Source organism: Aethalodelphis obliquidens, unplaced genomic scaffold (assembly GCF_003676395.1).
Source record: "Aethalodelphis obliquidens isolate GAN/ISIS:26980383/991018 unplaced genomic scaffold, ASM367639v1 scaffold9, whole genome shotgun sequence".
Lineage (NCBI taxonomy): Eukaryota > Metazoa > Chordata > Mammalia > Artiodactyla > Delphinidae > Aethalodelphis > Aethalodelphis obliquidens.
In genome coordinates, this window is record NW_020837953.1 from 9,662,435 (window position 1) to 9,685,263 (window position 22,829).

Sequence of the window (22,829 nt, forward strand, 5' to 3'; positions counted from 1 at the left end):
TTCTACAGGTTTTACAGATTTTTTATTTTATAGATGAGGAAGCTGAGATTCAGAGAGGTTCAGCTTCCATATCATGCTTCCCTCTGTATAACAATGATCGTCTCATGCCAAGTAAGGAAACTGAAGTTCAGAACCCAGAGTAGGTGTCAGGGTGATTAGCATGATAAAGCTCCTGTCAAAAGGCTTTGTCTTTTTCCAGATGAAAAAAAATCAGTCTAGGTTAGGGAACTCCTATGGTTAGAGGAGGTTATATCAACTAGAGAACTGTATGTGACTCAGCACAAGGTCAGGCCATCAGGACCCCTAGATCCCAGTAGTGTGGACTATTTGGCAACATGAAAAATTTAAACCCTAGAAAGGTGTAATTGTAGATTGATAGAATTTGAAAGACTTCTTACACATAGTTGGGTACAAACGTCCCACTACACTGATGAGAAAACAAAAAACTAGAGTTCAGAGAGGGGGGAGGGGCTTACAAGGGTTGCCTGGAATGATAGTGGCAGAGTTGGGGCTAGAACCGGGCCTTCTGACTCCCAGCCTATAGTTCCCACAGAACTGAGCTCTGCTATTTCTTTGATAGACCCAACGATCCTTTTACACTGAGATATTCCTATCAAATGAATTCCACGTGGGGAAAATGTGCTTTTGAGTAGAGGAAGGGGGACAAATCTCACTTCTGCTCCTAGGAGTTCCCTGCCAGAATCCCAAGTCATTATCTTCCCACATAACAACCTCTTAAATCCCCAAACAAAGCCTGCTCCCAGGAAAACTGGAGAGAGGGCCAGGTTGTCCCCAGGATTCAAGGCTCCTATTCCTCCCTCTGTATCCCCTTCCTTCCCCAGGTGCTCTCTTTACTCTTAAAAGCATGCTTTGGGGAAAGAATCTTCTATCAGACACTTACTTTGGCATGAATTGAGGAGAAGCAAATCCCAGTAAGCCAGGGCCCCTAAATTCTGCCTCTCACTGCTATGGGACTCTTGGGCAAATCACTGCTTCTCTCTGGGCCTGTTTCCTTATCTGTACAATGAGGATACTGGACATAATTTCTGAGGGACCTGCTAGTTCTGATCGTATGGGATCAGAACTTATCAGTTCCCACAACTCCAGATTCCTGCTACAGAGTAGGTTCGCTGGAACTCTTGGTTACCTGGTGAAGGGATGCTCATCAGGTGGAATGTCATCAGTGGCTGGGCCCTCCCTGCTTTCCCCCAACATCCTCATCTGGTCCCCCACAGCCGATGACTGGAAGCTCCTAGGATTCAGATTCGTTTTCTTCTCTGCATTCAAGGGAGGAATGATCCCCAGCCTTCACCCATACACCCAGCCTACACTCATACCCTGAGTATAATTTGAGGGTAGCATCTTCCTGCCTTAAAATATCTCCTCCCCCCACCCCACTGGGAGGAAGTGAGATGCTGATGAAATCACGAGAGTTGTGGAGTAAGTAGGCTTGGGTTTGAATCTAGCCCCGCCATTTTACCAGGTCTGTGACCTTGGGCAGGTTATCCCCTCATCCTCATATCCCCAAGCTTTGAATGCTCTGAAGATTAGGGTAACGTCTGTGAAATACCTGTTGAAGGAAAGCATATGGTAATCTACTTTTCACTTAAGGAAAAAATATCACATTAGAAATAGAATATTAAGAGAGCCGTCTCTCTCTTCCTACAAGTTTTTAAAAAATGAGCCAATGCCATCTAACTGCTTATTTTCTAAAAACCAAAATGCAATGAAGTCTTTTTTTCTTCCAAGTGTCCAATATATAATTTGTGTTCAATACATTTTTATTATCATTATAATTATGATTGTTTAAGTCCATTGACTCCACTCATAAGGTTCTGAATTCTCTCTTAAACAGAAATCTATTCAAAACTCTCTCCTGGGGCTTCCCTGGTGGCGCAGTGATTGAGAGTCTGCCTACCGATGCAGGGGACACGGGTTCGTGACCCGGTCTGGGAAGATCCCACATGCCGCGGAGCGGCTGGGCCCGTGAGCCATGGCCGCTAAGCCTGCGTGTCCAGAGCCTGTGCTCCACAGTGGGAGAGGCCACAACAGTGAGAGGCCCACGTACAGAAAAAACAAAAACAAAAACAAAAAACTCTCTCCTGCTTAAAAATCTTCAGTGGCTCCCCATACCCTACACGATATAAAGCCCAAACTTTATACTGTCGTTCAGAGTTCTTAACACTCTGGTCGAACCTGCTTTTGCAGACTGGAACTTCTGGTATACTAAAAAAAAAAAAGTGTAAGTTTTGGCATCCCACCTTAGCCACTTAGCCTTTTTCCTTCTCTGTGGTGCTGGGATAGTAATTTCTACCTTATCCATTAAATAATAGTAGCTTATGATAGCTACTAATTGTTGCAGTTATTAAGTGCTGGCTAGTGCACAAAAATTTGACAAATTCATTTAATCCTGACAAGAGCCCAATAAAGTAGGTGCTTTTATTTTCAGATGAGAAAACTGAAACTTAGGTTAAATAATTATCAAATATAACACAGGCTTAAGCCCAGGTCTAGCTGTCATCCCAGTTCATGGTATAAGCCATTGTGCTAGAGTCTCCCTGAGGGCGTATGTTTGAAAGGGCTTTGTACACAGTAAGGCTGTGAAAATTGGCTATTTATCACTATCACCGTCTTCTTCTTCCTTAGATCCAATGCTCTGATTACACAGAGCAAGTTATCATTCTCAAAGGCACCTTCACAGCTTTGTGCCTTTGCTCATATTGTTCTCTCTGCCTGAAATACTCTCATTTTCCTCTCAAAAATTCCTTTCATGAGACCCAGGTAGGAGATCACCTACTTTGTGAAGTCTTCCCTAACACGCTGGCATATCCCTCATCCCTTCAGTGGTAGACATTGAGACTTCTCCATCTTCGTGTCCTTGGCCCTGTCCACTTGGTAAATGTTCAATAGTTATTTGTTGAACTCATTAATCTTAAATCATTTATTATAAATTCAGTGAAACCAATCAAGGGAGTTTTTTATCTTAAGGGTCTTCAAGTGTGCCGGAGAAAATCTAAAATGATTGCTGAGTGACACTTAGAAGACAGCAGTGTAATTCAAGCTATGTCCAACAGGTGGCACAGTAATCATGGTCAAAGCAGCCAAGGAAGTGCTCTTTTGAAAAGGGAGAGGGGTAACAATAATTAATATTTGCAAAATGTTCACAAAGCTTTTTTACATATATTATCTACATGAATTTTTAACCCCCACTTTACAAATGAGGAGGGAAATAAGGGAACTTTTCCAAATCCCAGAATCTTTTCAGAACACAATATCAATCAATTAGGTAAGGTGATTTCAAGGGTCCACCAGAGACCCTGTGATTTTCCTTCCAAATTACCTCCCTCCTTTTTTGAAAATGTGTGAAATGTTACTTTAGGAGCGTCAAATATTTGGCTGAGGCTTTAAATTTTAAATATTTAAATGGAGGGTAGGGATAGGGGAATGTATGAAATACTTTAATTCATTTGCACTTTAGTGTAAAAAGTTTAAAATATATTCCTGAGAACCACTTGACCTAAGTGGGTTGGGTGGATGCAATAAGTGTTCATAAGGGCACTGGGGACATGAAGAAGAGCCACAAAGATGAGATGGCAGGTAGGGGTAGGATGGGGAACTATAGGAAGTGACATTAACTTAATTTTGCCATAGGCTAACCTGTCATTAACTTGATTTTGCCATTGCCAGAGGACTCCATTCATCAGGGGGTTTGTTACCCCAGGAATTGGAGAGTACAGTTCAGGACAGTGTAGAATCAAGTAAGAATGCCTGGGAAATTCTCAAGAAACCTTTCTGGCATCCTCTAGAGAGAAGGTAGAAAATCAAGAGTCAAATCTGGGGTTGTAGGAATGAAATCTGGAGTAAAATAGTAACGTCTGAAATTCCAAGTTTGGCACCTGGAGTTCAGTGTTAGAATCTCAGACTCTGATAGAACTTGGAGGTCAAAAGTAAAATACAAAAGTCACAGATTAGAACTTGTGTTCCATATAGCATCTTGGGTTGCCATTATTGAAATTCCAGAAGTAGAATTTCCTTTTTTTTTGGCTGCACTGTGTGGCTTGCAGGATCTTAGTTCCCCAACCAGGGATTAAACCCTGGTTCTAAGTCCTTTATATGTATTATTATTATTATTACATTTAGTGCTCACAGAAAAAACCTGTCAGGTGAGTACTATTATTATCATCCCTATTTTACAAATGAGGAAACCGAGGCATAGAGAGGTTAAATAATTTTCCAAAGATCATACCTGGGAAGCACAGAGATGGTATCTGACTGTAAGCAAGTATGCCTCCAGAGTTCATGCTTTTAAGCACTATGATAAGTACCTCTAGCTTCTAGAGTTTAGAAGAACTTTAAATTTCATTAGTAAAACTTGAGGTGTAACAAATAGAACCTTGAGTTACCATAATAGAAACTATAATGCCAATAGCAGCATCTTGAGCAATCTGTATGTCCAATGGTAGAACGAGGGACTCACACAATAGAAACTGAATAAAACATAAATTATTCAATTCCGAAATTAGAGCCCCAAATGAAGACATCGATTTAATCTCAGTAATTGGAGTCCAAAATTCTACTACCAGAACTTCAGACTCAGCTCTGAACCTTCAGGTCTAATCCCAATAATGGAATCTGTGTTCTGAGAGTAAAGTCTAAGTTTCTATAGTATAATTTTAGTTTCTGAGAGTAGAACCTTGAGGGTTTTTGTTTTGTTTTGTTTTGTTTTGTTTTGTTTATTTTTGGCTGTGTTGAGTCTTCGTTGCTGTGCACGGGCTTTCTCTAGTTGCGGCGAGCGGGGGCTACTCTTCGTTCAGGTGCACGGGCTTCTCATTGCGATGGCTTCTCTTGTTGCGGAACACGGGCTCTAAGGTGCATGGGCTTCAGTAGTTGCAGCACTCAGGCTCCGTAGTTGTGGTGCACGGGCTTAGTTGCTCCATGGCATGTTGGATCTTCCTGGACCAGGGATTGAACCCTGTGTCCCCTGCATTGGCAGGCAGATTCCCAACCACTGTGCCACCAGAGAAGTCCCAGAACCTTGAGTTTTAATGGTAGAATTTTCTGGGGAGACCTAGGGTTTTAATAGCAGAATCTAGAATTAGTGGATCCTTTAGTTCTGAAATTGGAAATTGGGATTCCAATAAGGAAATCTTAAATTGAAGTAGTAGAATGTAAGGTCCAATATTAAGATTTTGGGTTCAGAGAGTACAATAACACGTTTCAAAAGTAGGATATGTGATTCAAAGAATAGAACCTGGAGTTCTAACATTAGAACCTTGGGTTTTGACAAGAGAATCTGGGGTTATTGGAATATTAGAATCTGGAATTTAGGGAATAGAATCTGGAGTTGCCAAAATAGAAGGTATAATTCCAAAAGCAGCATCTTTGGCTTTAGTAGTGGAATCTGTTTGCCCAGTGGGAAAATATGGGACTCACAGAATACAACCTGGAATTCCAAACATAAATTATTGGGTTCCCAGAGTAGAATCTGTAGTTCAATAGATTAATTTTATGGAATGATAGTAGAATATGGACTTGTATTAGTAGAATCAGATATGCTCAGAGTAGACCAGGAGGTCCACTATTCGAATCTGGAGTTCACAAAATAGAACTTGGGAGTTTCAGTAGAACAATCTAGAGGTGCAATTGAAGGATTCTGGGACTTAAAGTAGGACTTGGACTTATAATGGTGGACTCAATATAGTTAGTTTTCATCTCAGTTTTCAACCCTTATCCTGTGTTAATAGTAGGATCGTGCCTCAGCAAAGATCACTATTTCCTGTTTAATGAAGGAAGGTTCTTAGAGGGTAGGATTTCAACTGCCACTTTCAGAAGTGTGTAGAATTGAATGTAGCCTCCCAGTGTTACTGAAGGCTATTTGGCTCTAGATGAAAGAAGTCTTCTAATCAATGAGCCAGGTGATTAAGCCTGTGTTATGGGCTCCGAGGCATTCCAAAGGGAAGATTCTATCCTTGTCCTGAGAAGCTAACCATGAACGAGACAATACAAGCCCAATGTAGGGTAGAATGTAATCCAGGCGAAAAATGTGTAGGCCAGCACTATTGAAATGGGGGAAAGAGATAAGTGAAGGCTGCAACAGTCTGGGAGGATCCACAGAGGAGGCATTTCAAAGGACAGGTAGAATTTAAATAGGCAAAGAGGAGGCAGGGCATTTCAGGTGGGAAAATACTAATCATTTATGGAAGCAGGATCTAACATGGTGTGCACTAGCAATTTTTCCACAAGGAAGTATTATGGAGTGTCCACAACTCACTAGGTACAATGTAGGCCCTGGGGAAATAAAAAGAAATCACAAGTAGTTTCCTCTGAGGAAATTATGTGGAAAAAGCAATTGCAATGACTTTGGCATTAGATATACCTGGGTTTGAAAAGCACGCTCATTAACTTACTAGCTATGTAACTAAGCAAGCCCCTTTGTATCTTTGAGCAAAGAGGATAATGACACCTCCCTCAAGGGTTGTTGTGAGGATTCAGAATATTCATGATGGTGTGGTGTGGGGTGCGTGTGTGTGTGTGTGTGTGTGTGTATAAAGAGGCACATGGAGGATGCTAGTTGATGATGATGATAGCGATGATATGCTGAGTCACATACAAAGTGTTAAGAAAATACAGAGCAGGTGACATTAGAACTGAGTCCTGATGGTAGGATGCATCTGACAATCAGAAAAGGGAAAGGGCATTTCAGGCAGAGGAAGCAAAATTTAGAAAAGTACAGAGGCATGAGAGGGAACAGTATTTTGGAAGACCTGGTCATTGATGAGGCTGGAGTAAAGGGTTTTTAGTGCCAGGCTAATTGCCTTTAGGTGATGGTGAAGCATTGAAGTGTCATTAGTAGGGGATTCGCTCAACAGAAATATATGGAACAGGCTTAGGGCCTAACTGAATACTAACTACACCAGTGTAGGAGAGATGGCCTCTGCTTGCATATACCTTACAAAAATTCAGCTGGGAAGAAAGATAAATAACAACATCAGCATAGAAAGAAAAGGTTGGGCTTCAGAGTTAAGAATCTCTCCCTATGTTTCACCCATCAAGTTTACTAACGTTTACTGACACCTCCTTCAGGGAGTCTGTGAGCTCCCCGAGAATAGAGACTATGTCTTTTTCCCCAAAACTCCTTTCTGTGGAAAAACTCATACATACAGAAAAGTTTAAATAAATATCCATGAACTCAACTTCCTAGGTTTAATAATCAACATTTTGATTTATTGCTTTGTATATATTTTTTAACTATATGGAAGTTGCAGACACCATGACACTTTACCACTACATAATTCAGCATAAATCTCCTAAGAATTAGGATATTCACCTGCAGAACCACAATACCATTATCACACCTAATAAATTAATTCCCTAAAATCATCTATAATTCAGCCCATGTTCAAATTTTTCCAATTGTCCCTAAATGTCTTTTATAGTTAGTTTTGTTTGAATCAATTTTCAATCAAGATTCAGGCAGCTCATTGGATCATTGTGTACCTTAATATCCTTTTCATCTAAAATAGTCACCCCATTTTTTTCAATTACAATGACTTTTTAGAAAAAGGCCTATTTTCTTAAAGACTGTCCCACATTCTTGATTGTCTGGATTCTTATAAAGTAGAAGTTAAATCTAAAGGCTTGATTAAATATAGGTTAAACATTTTTGGCAAGACTATTTCATAGGTAATACTGTGAACTTCATGTTGAATTGCTTTGAGAGGTACATAATGTCAAGTTGGCCTACTCTTAGTGGTGCTATGATTATTTGGTTAAAGGCGGCCAATCACCACACTCCCCCACCCCCACCTTTCCAATAAACAAGTAATCTATGGTGATATGCTTTGGTACCATGTAACAACCTCTCACCTAATAGTTTAGGATCTATTGAAAGACTTGCGTGAATTAGTTATTTCACTGGTGGTTGAAATGTGATTTTCTAATTCCATCATTCCTTCTATATCTATGGCTGGCATTCTTTTGAAAAGAACTTTTTGTTTCCAACATGGGATGAACTAAAGTTCTTTCTTAAATTGCATGATAAAATGTTTAATTCTTTTCCATCTTACTACCAATTTTTAGAGTAAGAGTCGGTGAAATAGTCACCTCCAATTGTGGCAATGGATTTTTTCTTTTACTTTTTTTTAAGATAGTATCCCTTTGGGTTTGTAGATTTTTACTTATTCAGTATTCTACAAACAATGACAATTGCATTTAGTTTGTCATTATCTATTTTAATGCTTAAATTGTCCCAGATTTGGCCAGTGCAAACTCCTTCAAGCTGCCTCTTGTATAATTTTGATATGGCTCCATCATTCTTTGAGCATTTCCTTATTTTCTGGAACAAAAAGATATCCCATATTCACTTCATACTTTCTCTGCCCTAGACCTGGGATCAGCCATTTTTCTGGAGGGACCCCTGTTCCCTTTTATTGGGGAATGATACCTAGAAGCCCTGATCTAGGCATTAGATGTGCTTATTGCTACTGGGGTGTCACTGCTTCTGGGCTTATTCAGTGGACAGAACTAGAAAACTTATATTTTAAAAATCATGAGGTAATATTGATGTTTCCAATTAAAGCTTAAGTTTTTCTTAGCTGCTATTGTATCTATTTTTCTTAACATGAAAATCATGGTTTCTAATAACATTAACACATTTATTTATTTGTTTTATCCTATAATATACATGAAATAGTTTAGAAATTATAATACCAATGTACTAACAATAAGACTAGAATCAAATTTAAGATTTCTTTGCAGATCTTGTCCTTAGGCACTCTCCCACATCCTACTTAGCACCACGTTCAAAAGAAACTTGAAATAATCTTTTCTTTCTAGTAATTATAGTAATAATTTGATGTACAGTTAGGTCCATATGCTTTAATTTATCTTCAATTTTAGTGTTTATTTTTTAAATTTTTATTTTATTGGAGTATAGTTGATTTACAATGTTGTGTTAGTTTCAGGTGTAGTGCAAAGTCATTCAGTTATACCTATGCATGTATTCATTTTTTTTTAGATTCTTTTCTCATATAGGGTCATCACAGAATATTGAGTAGAGTTCCATGTGCTATACAGTAGGTCTTTATTGGTTATCTATCTTATATACAGTACTATGTGTGTGTTCATCTGAAGCTTCTGATTTATCCCTCCCCCCCACAGTGTTTACTTTTAAAATAACATCTTGAATATATAACATTTTACATAGCCTAAAGTCAAAATATTTTAAATACTATATTTGGAGAAATCTTCATTTCATCTTCTCCACCACATTTTTCCCTCTGTTGATAGGCAGAAATTTTTAGTAGCTTCTAAAATACTTACAGTGTTTGTGTTTATTTCCTCTTTCTTTTAAAAAGTTCTTTACTTCATGGGCATATATCCAGAGAAAACCGTAATTTGAAAGGATACATGCACCCCCATGTTTATTGCAGCACTGTTTACAATAGCCAGGACATGGAATCAACCTAAATGTCCATCTACAGAGTAATGGATAAAGAAGATGTGGTACATATATGCAATGGAATATTACTCAGCCATAAAAAGAATGAAATAATGCCATTTGCAGCAACATGGATGGACCTAGAGACTGTCATACTGAGTGAAGTAAGTCAGACAGAGAAAGACAAATATCATATGATATCACTTATATGTGGAATCTAAAAAAAAAGGTACAAATGAACTTATTTACTAAACAGAAATAGAGTCACAGATGTAGAAAACAAACATGGTTACTAGGGGGGAAAGAGAGGTCGAGGGGAGGGATAAATTGAGAGATTGGGATTGACATGTACACACTACTACATATAAAGTAGATAACTAATAAGGACCTACTGTATAGCACAGGGAATTCTTCACAATACTCTGTAATGACCTGTATGGGAAAAGAACCTAAAAAGGAATGAGTATATGTATATGTATAACTGATTTACTTTGTTGTACAGCAGAAACTAACACAACATTGTAAATCAACTATACTCCAATAAAAATTTTAAAAAACCTTTACTTAAAATAATTGAAATCTACAGAAAAGATGCAAGAATAGTTTAATGAACTATCCTTCACCTAATTCATCTGTTATTAACACTCCTCCATTTGATTTCTCTCTCTTTCTTCAAAGTATTGATGGTGTTATTTTTATTATTTTCTAAACCATTTTAGATCAATCTGCAGACATCATGACCCTTTACTCCTAAGAGAAAGGACATTTAAAAATATGTCATAATACGATTATCAATTTCAGGAAATTTAACATTCATTCCATATTTTGGCTAATATATATAGTCCATATGCACATTTCACTCATTGTCCCACTAATGTCCCTTAGGTCAAGAAACAACCTCTCCACAAATATTTTCGCATTTCTGCATGGTTAGGTCTTTCTGAGAAAACAAATTCTGGCAACCTGGGTTAAAGGGTGATTGAACAGCAGCCCTAAAGATAAAGACTTCTGGAGACATAAAAAGTCTTCTCCCTCCCCATAGCTATTTTCTCCAGGAAGATAAAGTAGAGATCTCTCTAACCTCTCCCTAAATAGGATTTGTTGCATTCCAGAGCAAACATCTCTCTTCACCTCTAGAGGGAACGATGGGCAGCTATGAAGGCCGTGCTAGATAGGCTCTAGGATTCATAACTTTGGAGTTTCTCTTATGTAGTACAAACTCCACTGTATGTGCCCTCTTTCTGTCACCCCATGGGAAAATAGGGCATAAAAAACTGGTGCTAAGATTAGGTCAGTAGAAACAGTTCTATCTCTGATCCAGATCCAGAGGTTTCATGTTCCCCTGTGTGTGTGTATGTGTGTGTGTGTGTGTGTGCGTATAAAACTGTGGAAGTGAGATAACATCTCAGACCGTTTATAGTGCAGGACTTAACACTTTATAGCATTTTCCTCCCCAGATCCAGGATCCTATTGGGAAATGACATGTTGCATTTAGTTTGTCAAGTCTCTTTAGTGTCTTTTAATATTTACCTTTTAACTGTTTTTGGCCGCTCATCACACTGACATTTTTGAAGAGTTCAGACCATTTGTTTCATAGTTCCCTTCTTTCTTACACATTCGCAGATAGGGAGGGCCAACTGTACTCTTCTGCACCTTGATTTTTCACTTAACAATACATCCCAGGGAATTCCCTAGCTGTCCAGTGGTTAAGACTCCATGATTTCACTGCTGTGGGCCCAGGTTCGATCCCTGGTCCGGGAACTAAGATCCCACAAGCCGTGCAGCGCAGCCAAAGGGGGTGAAAAAATATATATATATATATATCTATCTCTCAGAGATTATGCTGTATATTAAGGCCTTCCTTTCTTTTCTATGGCTGCATAATCCTTCTTTGTTTGGATATCCTGTTTCCCTAGTGCGTATCATATACAGTAGGTACTCAGTGAGTGAGTGTTGAGAAAGTAGATGGTTCCAAAAAAAAAAAAAAACGGGTAAATGAATGGGGAACAATTGAGCAGAAGAGCAATATATAGCCTGGACAGAGAATAATTTGGAGTCAGACAGACTAGGGATGCAAATCCAGCTCTCCTGGCATTGAGCAGTTTAGCATAGTGGTTAAGTAAGCAAGCTCTTAAACCAGAGTACCTGGGATTGACTCCACCACTCACTTAGCTGTGTTCCCTTGGGAAGGCTATTAAACCAACTGTGCTTCAATTCAGTTTCCTCATCTGTGAAATGGAAATAATAAGAGCAACTATTTCATAAGGTTATTGTGAGAGCTCAATAAATATTAGCTATACTTTATAGCTATAATTTTTCTAAACCTCAGTTTCTTCATATGTAAAATAGGGCTAGTAATACCCATTCAGCAGGGAGAGGGTTGAGGACTAAGTGAGCTAATGTCTTAGTATAGTGACTAGCACAAAGAAGTAATTAATAAATTATAGCTATCAAGACTAGGGGATAGAGGATTATCGGTACTGTAAACTCCTGTGAAGGTTGGACTTTATCTTGTTCACTAATGCAGGCCCAAGCACAATACCTTTCACATTGGCTTTGTAGTTAGACAAATCTATTTGTGTTTAAATTCCAGCCAGGATCACACCTACAAACAAATTACTCAACCTTTCTGATCCATATTATCCTCATTGATAAAACAAACATAATATTAGTTTCTATCTCAAAGTTATTGTTGGAATTAAATAGAATGATTGGTGTAAAGCTATCTGATCTCACCTTAGATGATGATTAAAAAAAAGTAAAGCATATTGCTGCCCATGTATGTATGCATTACAAAATATTTTCATGATTATTTCTCTGTGGTAGCCATGAGAATGTGACTTGGGAGACCTCCAACCAGGGAGGGTAATTGACCAAGGCTCCAGCTGCTGAACAGTGAAATTCATCACGGCATTTGTACTGAGGCCATGCCTCCCATGGGCTGGCCCATCAATTACTGAGTGTGGCAGAATACTAAGGCAGACCTGTTTCTGGGAGACATGGGACTTCTCTGATCACTGACTTTGGCTTGGGGATTCCATATGGCTTTGCCAAACCTTCCTCTGACTGCAAGGAAGCCTAGGGTGCTTTCACCCAATCTGTTCTCCCTCTCTCCTTCACTTAGGGTCAGACTTACATGGTAGTCTGAAAGCTCTCTCAGCCTGTTCCAGAAATTTCCCATAATAAAACCTTTGCATGATTAATCCCATCTTGGATTCTTTGAGGGCCCAGACTAATAACCCCCTTGGAAAAGGATCACTTAAACATAATGAATATGTGCCTTTTTTTTTTTTTTTTTTTTTGCGGTACGCAGGCCTCTCACCGCTGTGGCCTCTCCCGTTGCGGAGCACAGGCTCCGGACGCGCAGGCTCAGCGGCCATGGCTCACGGGCCCAGCCACTCCGCGGCATGTGGGATCTTCCCGGACCGGGACACGAACCCGTGTCCCCTGCATTGGCAGGCGGACTCTCAACCACTGCGCCACCAGGGAAGCCCAAATATGTACCTTTTTAAATGCTAGAGTTCATGATGAGTATATTTAAATCCAGATATTAGCCAAATTTTATTTTGGAAGGAACAATGACTCAGAGAGGAAAGGAAACACTGTAAAAGGTCTGACCCTCAGTCACTTACTATTCCTGCTCCTTCTTTCCTTCATCTTCTACAGATGTTACGCCCAATAGATTTATTGCATTTTATCTCTGTCTTGGTGTCTGCTTCCTGGAGGACTCTAACTGACACAGCCATCCAGAGGGGGAGAACTCCTGGCTCTCGAAAAGTGTTTTATACAGAATGAAGGAGAAAAGCTGGAGTCAGGGTGGATGAGGGTGTGTGTGCAGATGGGCTATCAGCGCCACTTCCCATTTTGCCTCCAAAACAGTACCTGGAGATCAGTATATGCAAACTTGAGAGTTGAAATTAGCCAAAATTAAATTCTTCTAACCCACTGAACAAGCTCATCAGTGATATAAAAAGTGATTATGTAGTTTAGTAAATTAGAGGTCATGATTGGATGATGGTCTGGGGAATAGAGCACAATCAAAGCTGTGGAAAACTTCACATTCTTATGCCTTGGATTTTAGTTCTATTTTATTAGACCCAGGCAATAAGGTTAAGGAAATGAGTCTCACAACCAATTGCCAAATGAGTTTCACTGTTGTGCTTTATTGCCCCAAATATACCTCAAGCCCCTGAGGGAAAGAAGAAAAGTCAGATAAAAGGTAAAATAATACCAGTGGCAACGTAAGAATACTCTTGAACCCTTTATGAATGTCAGGGCTGGGTAGCCCCTGGTGCAGGAAACCATTGCCTCTGGCAGGTAGCACAGAGCCTTATTGAGGAAGTCATGCAACACAGAGCCATCTCTGTGTCCTATTTGCTGTCCCATTTGCTCCAGGAGCTGTGAGTAGATATCCCAATACCACTGTAAGAATTAATTAGATAAAATGAGCATTGGGAAGTTAATCATTGGCCTAGATTCTGGCTCCCTGGATACAGTCATCGTCAGGATAACCTGAACTTGGTGGTCAATCATTCCACAAGGGATATACAAGATATGAATGTTCTTATACTCATTTTGTGAAAGGAAAAAGGCACACCTTCACAAACATTTTTTGTTATCTGCATAAAGGAACTTTGATTTATTACTTGGTACATATTTTGCAAAAATTAAGAAGACATATATTAAAATCTACCGTATGGTATCCAGTCATAATAGAAGTCTGGCAGTCAAAATAGAAGCCCAAATGAATGAATAAATGAAGTGGCAAAAACTAGATTTGATTTTATATCTGACTCCCAAACCCATTTTCTTTTCACTTGACCATGATGTACTTATAAGCGGTCATTTCCTAATCCCATGCAAATTATTCTGTGAGAGGAATAAATGCTAGTAAGTAAAATAGAAAACTGCCATTTTGGTGCAAAGCTAAATCACAGATTCTCCATAAATGTTAAATAACAATGGTAGGGGACTTCCCTGGTGGTCCAGTAGTTAAGACTCCTTGCTCCCAATGCAGGGGGCACGGGTTTGGTCCCTGGTCAGGGAACTACGATCCTGCATGCCACCTGGAGTGGCCAAAAAAATAATGAAATAAAATAAAAATGGTAGAAATCCATCGGTGGCAGTGTGCTTAGAATTTATAGAATCACACAGAATCCCGGGGGCGGGGGGGGAAGACCATTAAAGTCATCAAATCTAGGGGTTTTCAAATATGTTCAGGTAGTAGAGTTCCTGGAACTCACAGTGTTCTTTGCAAAACTTCACAGATTACTGACAACTAGTATTATATAAACGGGAAATGATTTCACTAGCAGATGCCATGATGTAATGGGAAGGAGCAGGCTTTGAAGTCTCACAGATTGGACTTTTCCATTCACTAGCTTGTGACCTTGAGTAGGTTAGTTAGCCTTTCTGTGCCTCTGATCCCTCATCTGAAAAATGCAGACGTCTCCATTTCAGAATTGTTAAGGATTACTTTTGACAGATGTAATGCTAATACCTTGACAAATGGTAGCTACAGGTCCATAATTCCATATGTAAAATGCTTGGAGCCAGATTTTTTCAGAATAAGGAATTTTTTTGGATTAAAAAAATGTAATATAGGGGTTTCCCTGGTGGCGCAGTGGTTGAGAGTCCGCCTGCCAATGCAGGGGACACGGGTTCGTGCCCCTGTCCGGGAAGATCCCACATGCCGCTGAGCGGCTGGGCCCGTGAGCCATGGACGCTGAGCCTGCACGTCTGGAGCCTGTGCTCCGCAACGGGAGAGACCACAACAGTGAGAGGCCCGTGTACCGCAAAAAAAAAAAAAAAAAGTAATATGGGACATATGTCTTATAAGTAACACCCCAGCTGAGGGTGTTGGATTATGTCTTATAAGACATAAGATATGTCTTATAAGATTATGTCTTATAAGACATAATCCAACACTTATATTTCTGCAGCATTTGCACCAAGTTTATTAAAAATATAAACTTCGCAAACCATCTTGAATTTAATTGGGGTTTTGGACTTGTGGATAAGGGATTGTAAACAGGTTTTAGTATTATTTGAAGATAATATGAGTGCTGTATGTATGCAGGTCTCCATAGCTTATGAAAATATGCATTTTTTATGAGGGATGCTGTTGGTATCAACCCAAATCCTTTCTGCCAGTTGATGTACCCATCCTCCAGCTGCTGCCAGTGGTGGCTGATAACAACTCACAGTTGTCCCCTTCCTGGAACTAGCCCTCAACCAAACAGGAGCCACCTCTCTCGGTGGTGACGGAAGTGGGGAGATGAACTGTTAATGACTGTCTGACATAATCCCTTGCCTTAAAAGACTAATTTGGGGACACAGTTCTTGTTTTAGAGTTTCCCTGTGGGATTAGACCAATGCTGGTCTTCGAAACCACATTCTTCTTTAGTTTTTCTCCCCTCTCCTACGCTGCTTCTATCTCTCCTCTTTTCCTAAGAGCAAATCCCTCAGGCTCTGCTTCTAGGGAACCTAACCTAAGACATTTGGTGCCAAGAGTAGTCCTAGAAAGCAGATTCTAGGAATGGGATTCTCAAGTTGGATCACGCAAGGACTGGATGGCAATGTGGTAGATGGAGTACGAGATTCCCTGGCATACTGTAAATGTAATTGCAAAGACTTGCACCTACAGTGAATTGGGGTGGAATACAGGCGGAAGGAAGGGGATGCTCAGTCTAACTGGCGCAATGTCTAAGACGTGAAAGATATATGGGAGCCGTCGGGACCCCGGAGACCGGGACGCCCGTCACCGCCCTCTCCCGCCCCCGTCCCCCGTCTGCGCCGCGCGGGGATGCCCCGGGCTCCACCCGGCTGGTTGGCGACCAGTGGCTGCGAGATCCCTGCTCGGCTCCCCACGCGCCCCTCTCTCTTCTGACCCCGGGCGGGCGAGGGAGGTGCAGCCTTAGGGGTGGTGAGGTAAACCCGAGAACTTCCTGGGGAGAGGGTGTACGGGGGATTTCCACAGTCTTCCCCGCGGCCCCCTCAGTGGGGCGCTGTTGGGAGTGCCCTGGGGTGTTCCGAGACCGCGGAGGGGGAGGGGAGGTGTTAAGGGACTCCATTTCCTCCACTTCCTGCGACCCCCTTGCACGCCCCGAGGCGTCCCAGGTCCCTTGCTGGCCCCCCCCACCGCCGCCGCCTCGGGTTTGAGGTGGGTGGGTGGCTTTGCGTGGGCCGAGGATTTCAGGGTTTGGGGGCTCCCCCATTCTAGGTCTCGCCTCCTGCCCTCTTCCTTGGCCTGCGTTGGCTGAGGTGTTCCCGTAGGGGGCGAAATCAGTACGTTGGCTAGTGGCCTTGGCCCTTAACCCTTTGGGTTTGTTTTAAGATTAATTAAAAGAAAAATGAACAGTAATCCTTGAAGATAACTGGGCAATTTTTCTTTAGGTTTCGTTTTTAATTGTACAAGTTCAAGTGGAGTCAGAAGCTCTTCTTACTGGTGTGAGGACTTATACAAGCCTTCATTTTGTCTACACAGACCAACAGATCATCATTTTTACAGAAGATACTTTTTTCTCTCCTTTTTTGGTGTCCTTGGTACCAAATACTAAATTCGGGTGCATAATTCTGACACAAGTAATTGCATAAACTTTTCACATGTTGTGCTTAAAGCCAAACCAAACTGTTGTGTTGAACTTGGACATCTTGAGTTGAGAGAACTGGTAACTTTATTTTAATACATATATATGAAAAATTTAAGAAAATAAAGGCTTCCTCGGACGTGTGCCTCTTAAAATTATTTGCTTTGTTATTAGACAGAAAATAAGAAATTTTACAGCACTTGCAGTGAAAGTACACTAGAGTACAAGCAGAACCAAAACAAAGTTGCAAAATCTATTGACTAATTTAGGGAGATGTCTCTTTGGAAATTTAAATTTTCTGTGAGAGTAAGTTACCATAAGTATTGGTATACATTGCTTTTCTCTCCTCAAATAAGTAACTAACAACGCAAATCTCAGACTTATTTAACACAATAGTTTTTAGCAATGGAAAACCTACAGACAAATTTTTCCTTGGTTCAGGGCTCAAATAAAAAACTGAACAGGACGGAAGATGATGGCAGCCCTCCAGTGAAAAAAATGATGATAGACATTCACGCAAATGGAAAAATGATGATAAACAAGATGCCAACAGTAAAGAAGGAACACTTGGATGACTATGAAGCGCCAATGGAAACTGGTGAAGAGCATGTCAAGAGAACCTGTGCCTCTGTGCCTGAACCTTTACATTTAAATCCAGTTTGAAACACACTTTGGCACAATTCCATTTTAGTAGTCAGAGCTCTCTGGGTGGACCAGCAGCATTTTCCGCTCAGTATTCCCAAGAAAGCATGTCACCTACTGTATTTCTGCCTCTTCCATCTCCTCAGGTTCTTCCTGGTCCACTGCTCATCCGTTCTGATAGCTCCACAGAACTCACCCAGACTTTGTTGGAAGGGGAGTCTATTTCTTGTTTTCAGGTTGGAGAAGAAAAGAGACTGTTTGCCCCAAGCCCTAAACTCTGTTCTCCGAGAATTTTCACTCCAACAAATAAATACAGTATGTGATGAATTGTACATCTATTGTTCAAGGTGTACATCAGACCATCTTCATATCTTAAAGGTCCTGGGAATACTTCCACTTAATGCCCTATCCTGTGGGCTGATCACATTAACTGATGCACAAAGACTGTGTAATGCTTTATTGCGGCCACATACTTTTCCTCAAAATGGTAGTATACTTCCTGCTAAAAACTCATTGGCTCAGTTGAAGGTAACTGGCAGTGCCTTTGAAGTGGAACATGAATGCTTAGGCAAATGTCAGGATTTATTTGCACCCCAGTTTTATGTTCAGCCAGATGCTCCGTGTATTCAGCGTCTGGAGTGCTGTGGAATGCTTGTGCTCCAGACATTTGTGATGCATTCTCACAGATCACCGGACAAAAGGACTTGCCACTGGGGCTTTGAATCAGCCAGATGGCATTGCTATTTTCACGTGAACCAAAAATACTTAGGGACACCTGAAGAAAAGAAACTGAAGATAATTTTAGAAGAAATGAAGGAGAAATTCAGCATGAGAAATGGGAAGAGGACTCAATCCAAGATAGATACACCACCAGGAGTGGAATTATAGTCACGGTATCCAGTTATAAAGCAGGAAGGTGACCATGTTTCTCAGACACATTCATTTCTACACCCTAGCTACTACTTATACATGTGTGATAAAGTGGTTGCCCCAAATGTGTGGCTTACTTTGGCTGTATCCTAGCCTAAAGAGGTCACAAAGACAGAGGCAAGTAGATCTACACTAAGACATTCAGAGAAGCCTCACAGCAGTGGGAAACATCAAAAAACAGTGTCTTATCCAGATGTCTCACTAGAGGAACAGGAAAAAATGGATCTAAAAACAAGTAGAGAATTATATAGCCACTTAGATCCATCAGTTTCAAATAATTCTACAAGCAAAAGGAAACCTGAGTCTACCACTTGCAACTTAGCCAGAGACACAAGTAAGGCGGGAATTGACCGTGATGCTGTAGCTTCATCTCCACTTCTTGTCAAAGATGTCATTTGTGAGGATGATAATGGAAAAATCATGGAAGAAGTAATGAGAACTTATGTAAAACAACAGGAAAAACTGAACTCAATTTTGCAGAAGAAGCAACAACTTCAGATGGAAGTTGAAATGTTGAGTAGCTCAAAAGCTGTGAAGGAACTCCCTGAAGAATAGCAGAATTTACAGAAAGAGCTTGAATCTTTGCAGAATGAACGTGCTCAAAGAGTGGAAGAATTTTATGTTGACAGATTTAGACATAAAATTAGAGCAGGCAATGAAACAAAAATGTACCTGTGACTCAGATTTAGAAAAAGATAAAGAAGCTGAATATGCAGCACAGCTGGCAGAACTGAGACAGAGATTGGACCATGCTGAGGCTGATAGGCAAGAACTCCAAGATGAACTCAGACAGGAACGGGAGGCAAGACAGAAGTTAGAGATAATGATAAAAGAGCTAAAGCTGCAAATTTTGAAATCATCAAAAACTGCTAAAGAATATAAACCTTTAAAGAGATTCATCTGTGTGTTCCCAACAGGGTCTATTTTTGTTTGTTTGCTTTGGTAATTGAATTCTGAACAATTTATCTGCATGAAAATAACTAGGCATTGTATCCATTTGTAGATCAGAGAAAGTGAAGAGATTATATATTAGTATATAAATTTTTACATTTTCCAAATGAATATGTATGTTTCTTTGTACTTTTTTTTCAACCAGCTCAGTAACAGTACTTTATCGTTTCAACTATTAGATAATCTGCCTATATTTCCAATGCAATTTAGCAGTTGCATACTTTTTAAAAGCTGCATTGTGTGATGGAAAATAGTTTTGATCAATTTTGTTATCCATATTTCAGATTCAATTTTAGATACAATGGTGGCTTCATAGTTCATATATAGAGCTACTCAAGGAGTTGAATCTCCATTTTTTTCTCATGAACACAATCTCATTTCTAAGTTAATATAGTATACTCATTATTATAATCAAAATTTGATTTAATTTTGTTCATATTGTGGAATGAATTTCCACCAGTTCTCTTCTATTTAATGTCTCCTAAGAGACATTTTGTCAGTAGAGGAATTTCATTGATTAGGTTATAGCACACCCCATGGGGAAGGATAACATGCTTTCTTATACACTGCTGCTAAACACAAGAAGCAGTTATAATTAGATTTTCTGTTTAAATGTGGTTATATTTAGAAAAAAAATTTTATGTAGCAACTTTAGAAGAGGGAATAAAATGTAATAATTTTTGAACTTTTATGTTGTTAATAGTGGTGTGAAAATATTAATGTACTTGAGAAAAACTGATACCATTGATGTACATCAGTTTCTATACAATCCATAATCCTCCTGTACAGTTTCTCTATGTAGTTGTGGGTCTTACTGATATTTATATAACGGATTTGTTTTCCTTAATGGATTTTTCCTTTAAATTGTAAAACATTAAACACTTTGAAGGCTAAAAAAAAGAAAAATATATGGGAAATAGCAGCTATAAGGATTGTGGAAGTGGGTGACTGATGCTGAGTCTGATGAAAGACTGATAAAAGAAAATGACCTAAGATCTATTAATCAACAATTTAAAACAAAGGACCTCACTGTTAGTATTTAAAGAGACCCTCATCTCTTGCAGCCAGTATTCAGAGATAATTATCAAGCAGAAATTTAAGAAAGGGAGAATTTTAGAAAAGGCTGAATTCTCAGTGTAGGAAAGTTTCCTCATAAGAGTTGGGTCCTGATGGGGAAGAAGTAGGACCTTGAGATTTGGGGTGAAGATATCTAGGTAGATTCATTTGAAACGCTTGAATCCCAAGACTCCTCCGAATCCTCTGAGCCTATAGAAGTGCCCCTCTGGCCTAGGTGGGAAGATAAAGGCCCATACCTCCCCATTTTGTACGTACCTTATAAGACAATGTAAGTCCTCCTCAGGATCTGCTCTGATTTCTCCTCGTGGCCACCAGACTCATAACTAGGATCAAATGGCCCAAGCAGGCAATATTATATCCCCAAATAGCTATAGCACCTGACTTACATGTAATGGCAAGTACCAGGAAAGGATGCCTGAGGGCTGGATAAATGGAGGTGGGAATTTAAAGCTGGATAAGGGAGAGTTCATCAATATCAGGGCTCTCTGTTGTGACACAGGATTTAACACTCAGCAAGGACCCCTAAGAGATGGTTCTATACACTGCTGGAATGGCTCTTTAAAACTTAAAAAAAGTGATAGCCACACATTAAATAGAGATGCCAGAACTGCCATGGTAAAAGGAATCAAAGGCTCAATGAGTGGGCCTGCAATAATGGGTTTATTATCTAAGACTGAAAAATCCACCAGTCAATCGTGTTTTTTGGAAAGCTTGGAGGACACTCCATTTACCAAGACAACAAAGAATGCACTAGGTAGGGAAATTACCGGCATCATTGAGAATCTTGCAGCAGCTGTGGTCTCTAACTCAGGACTGATGGTAGGAGATGGGCTCCCTAGTAGCAATGAGGATAAGAACTCAGATTAGCAGAGATCAGGTGGCTGTACTTCACCATCAGAAGAACGGTGGGGCTTAATGTTAGAATAGTAGCCAGGAGGGTCTGGCCAGCAGGGATTTTGGCGATGGCTCAGAGAACATGGTGTTCCGGGAATTCCGTGGTGATCCAGTGGTTAGGACTCCACACTTCCCGGAGTGCAATCCCTGGGCAGGGAACTAAGAACCTGAAAGCTGGGTGGCACAAGAAAAAAAAAAAAAAAGAACATGGTGTTCTTAGGGCCAAGATAGATGGACGGCCATTGTATATAACGAAAAGGGAGGGGGAAATGAGGAGTTGTTTAATGGACATAGTTTCAGTTTTGCAAGATGTAAAAGTTCTGGAGATCTGTTGCACAACAATGTGAATACACTGAACGCTACTGAACTGTACCCTTAAAAATGGTTAAGATGGTATATTTTATGTTGTGTGCTTTTAACTACAATTTAAAAATTTTTAAATTATTTACCAAAAAAATGGATGAGAAGGCTGAGATCAGCTACTCTACTGGAAAGTCACAAATCTTTGCCTGTTGTCAGACCCAGAAGCTATCAATTATAGGAGACCAGTTTCCCATGAGGAAGCCCCCTATAAAATCACAGCAAGTATACATAGTAGTGATTCCTGCAGTCTTTCCCCAATCTATGGCCACTTATTCAGATAACTCTACAATGGAGTAAGAAAAATACCCAGATCTTTCTAAGGTTGTTGGAGACAGGGTCCAAGTTAACACTGGTACCTGGGGACCTAAAGCATTAGCATGGTCTCCTCACTGGAATAGGAGCATATATGAGTTAGATAAAATGAAGGCTTGGGCAAGGTTTGTACCACAGTTGTTCCACTAGGTGTATGGTCCTACCCAGTTATTTCCCATTCCTGACAGTATAATTGGAATGGGCGTACATCGAAACAACAGAACTCTCACATTAGTTCCTTAACCTGTAGAATAAGAGCTACTAAGTAGTAATAAGAAAGGCCAAGTGGAAGCCCCTGAAACTGTTCCTGGACAATGGTCAAAACAATAAATTAAAAACCTGTCACATTCTAGGGGAATGGCAGAGTTTAGTACCTCCCTCAAAACTTTAAAGAATGAAATAATGATGGTTCCTGTCCTATTCCTATTTAATTCACCAGTCTGGCCTCTGCAAAAACTGATGGATCATTGCAGATGACAAACTTAATGCAAACTTAATCAAGCAGTGGCTCCAACTACACCTGCTACGCCAGATGTGAATCTTTCTAGAGGAGATTAACAGAGCCTCCGGTACATGGTGTACAGCCATCGATCTAGAAAATGTGTTCTTTTCCACACCCACCTGGAAAGAGG

The 22,829-nt window shown here is 40.1% G+C and overlaps 1 protein-coding gene and 1 pseudogene across 1 annotated transcript in view; one reads left to right on the forward strand and one right to left on the reverse strand.

Annotated features, from left to right (window-relative positions):
- The window catches only part of ZFYVE9 (zinc finger FYVE-type containing 9), a 227,644-nt gene that overhangs the window by 193,629 nt on the left and 11,186 nt on the right, over positions 1 to 22,829 (reverse strand). The window lies entirely within an intron of this gene.
- LOC113621577 (ski-like protein pseudogene) lies at positions 17,434 to 21,206 on the forward strand (annotated as a pseudogene).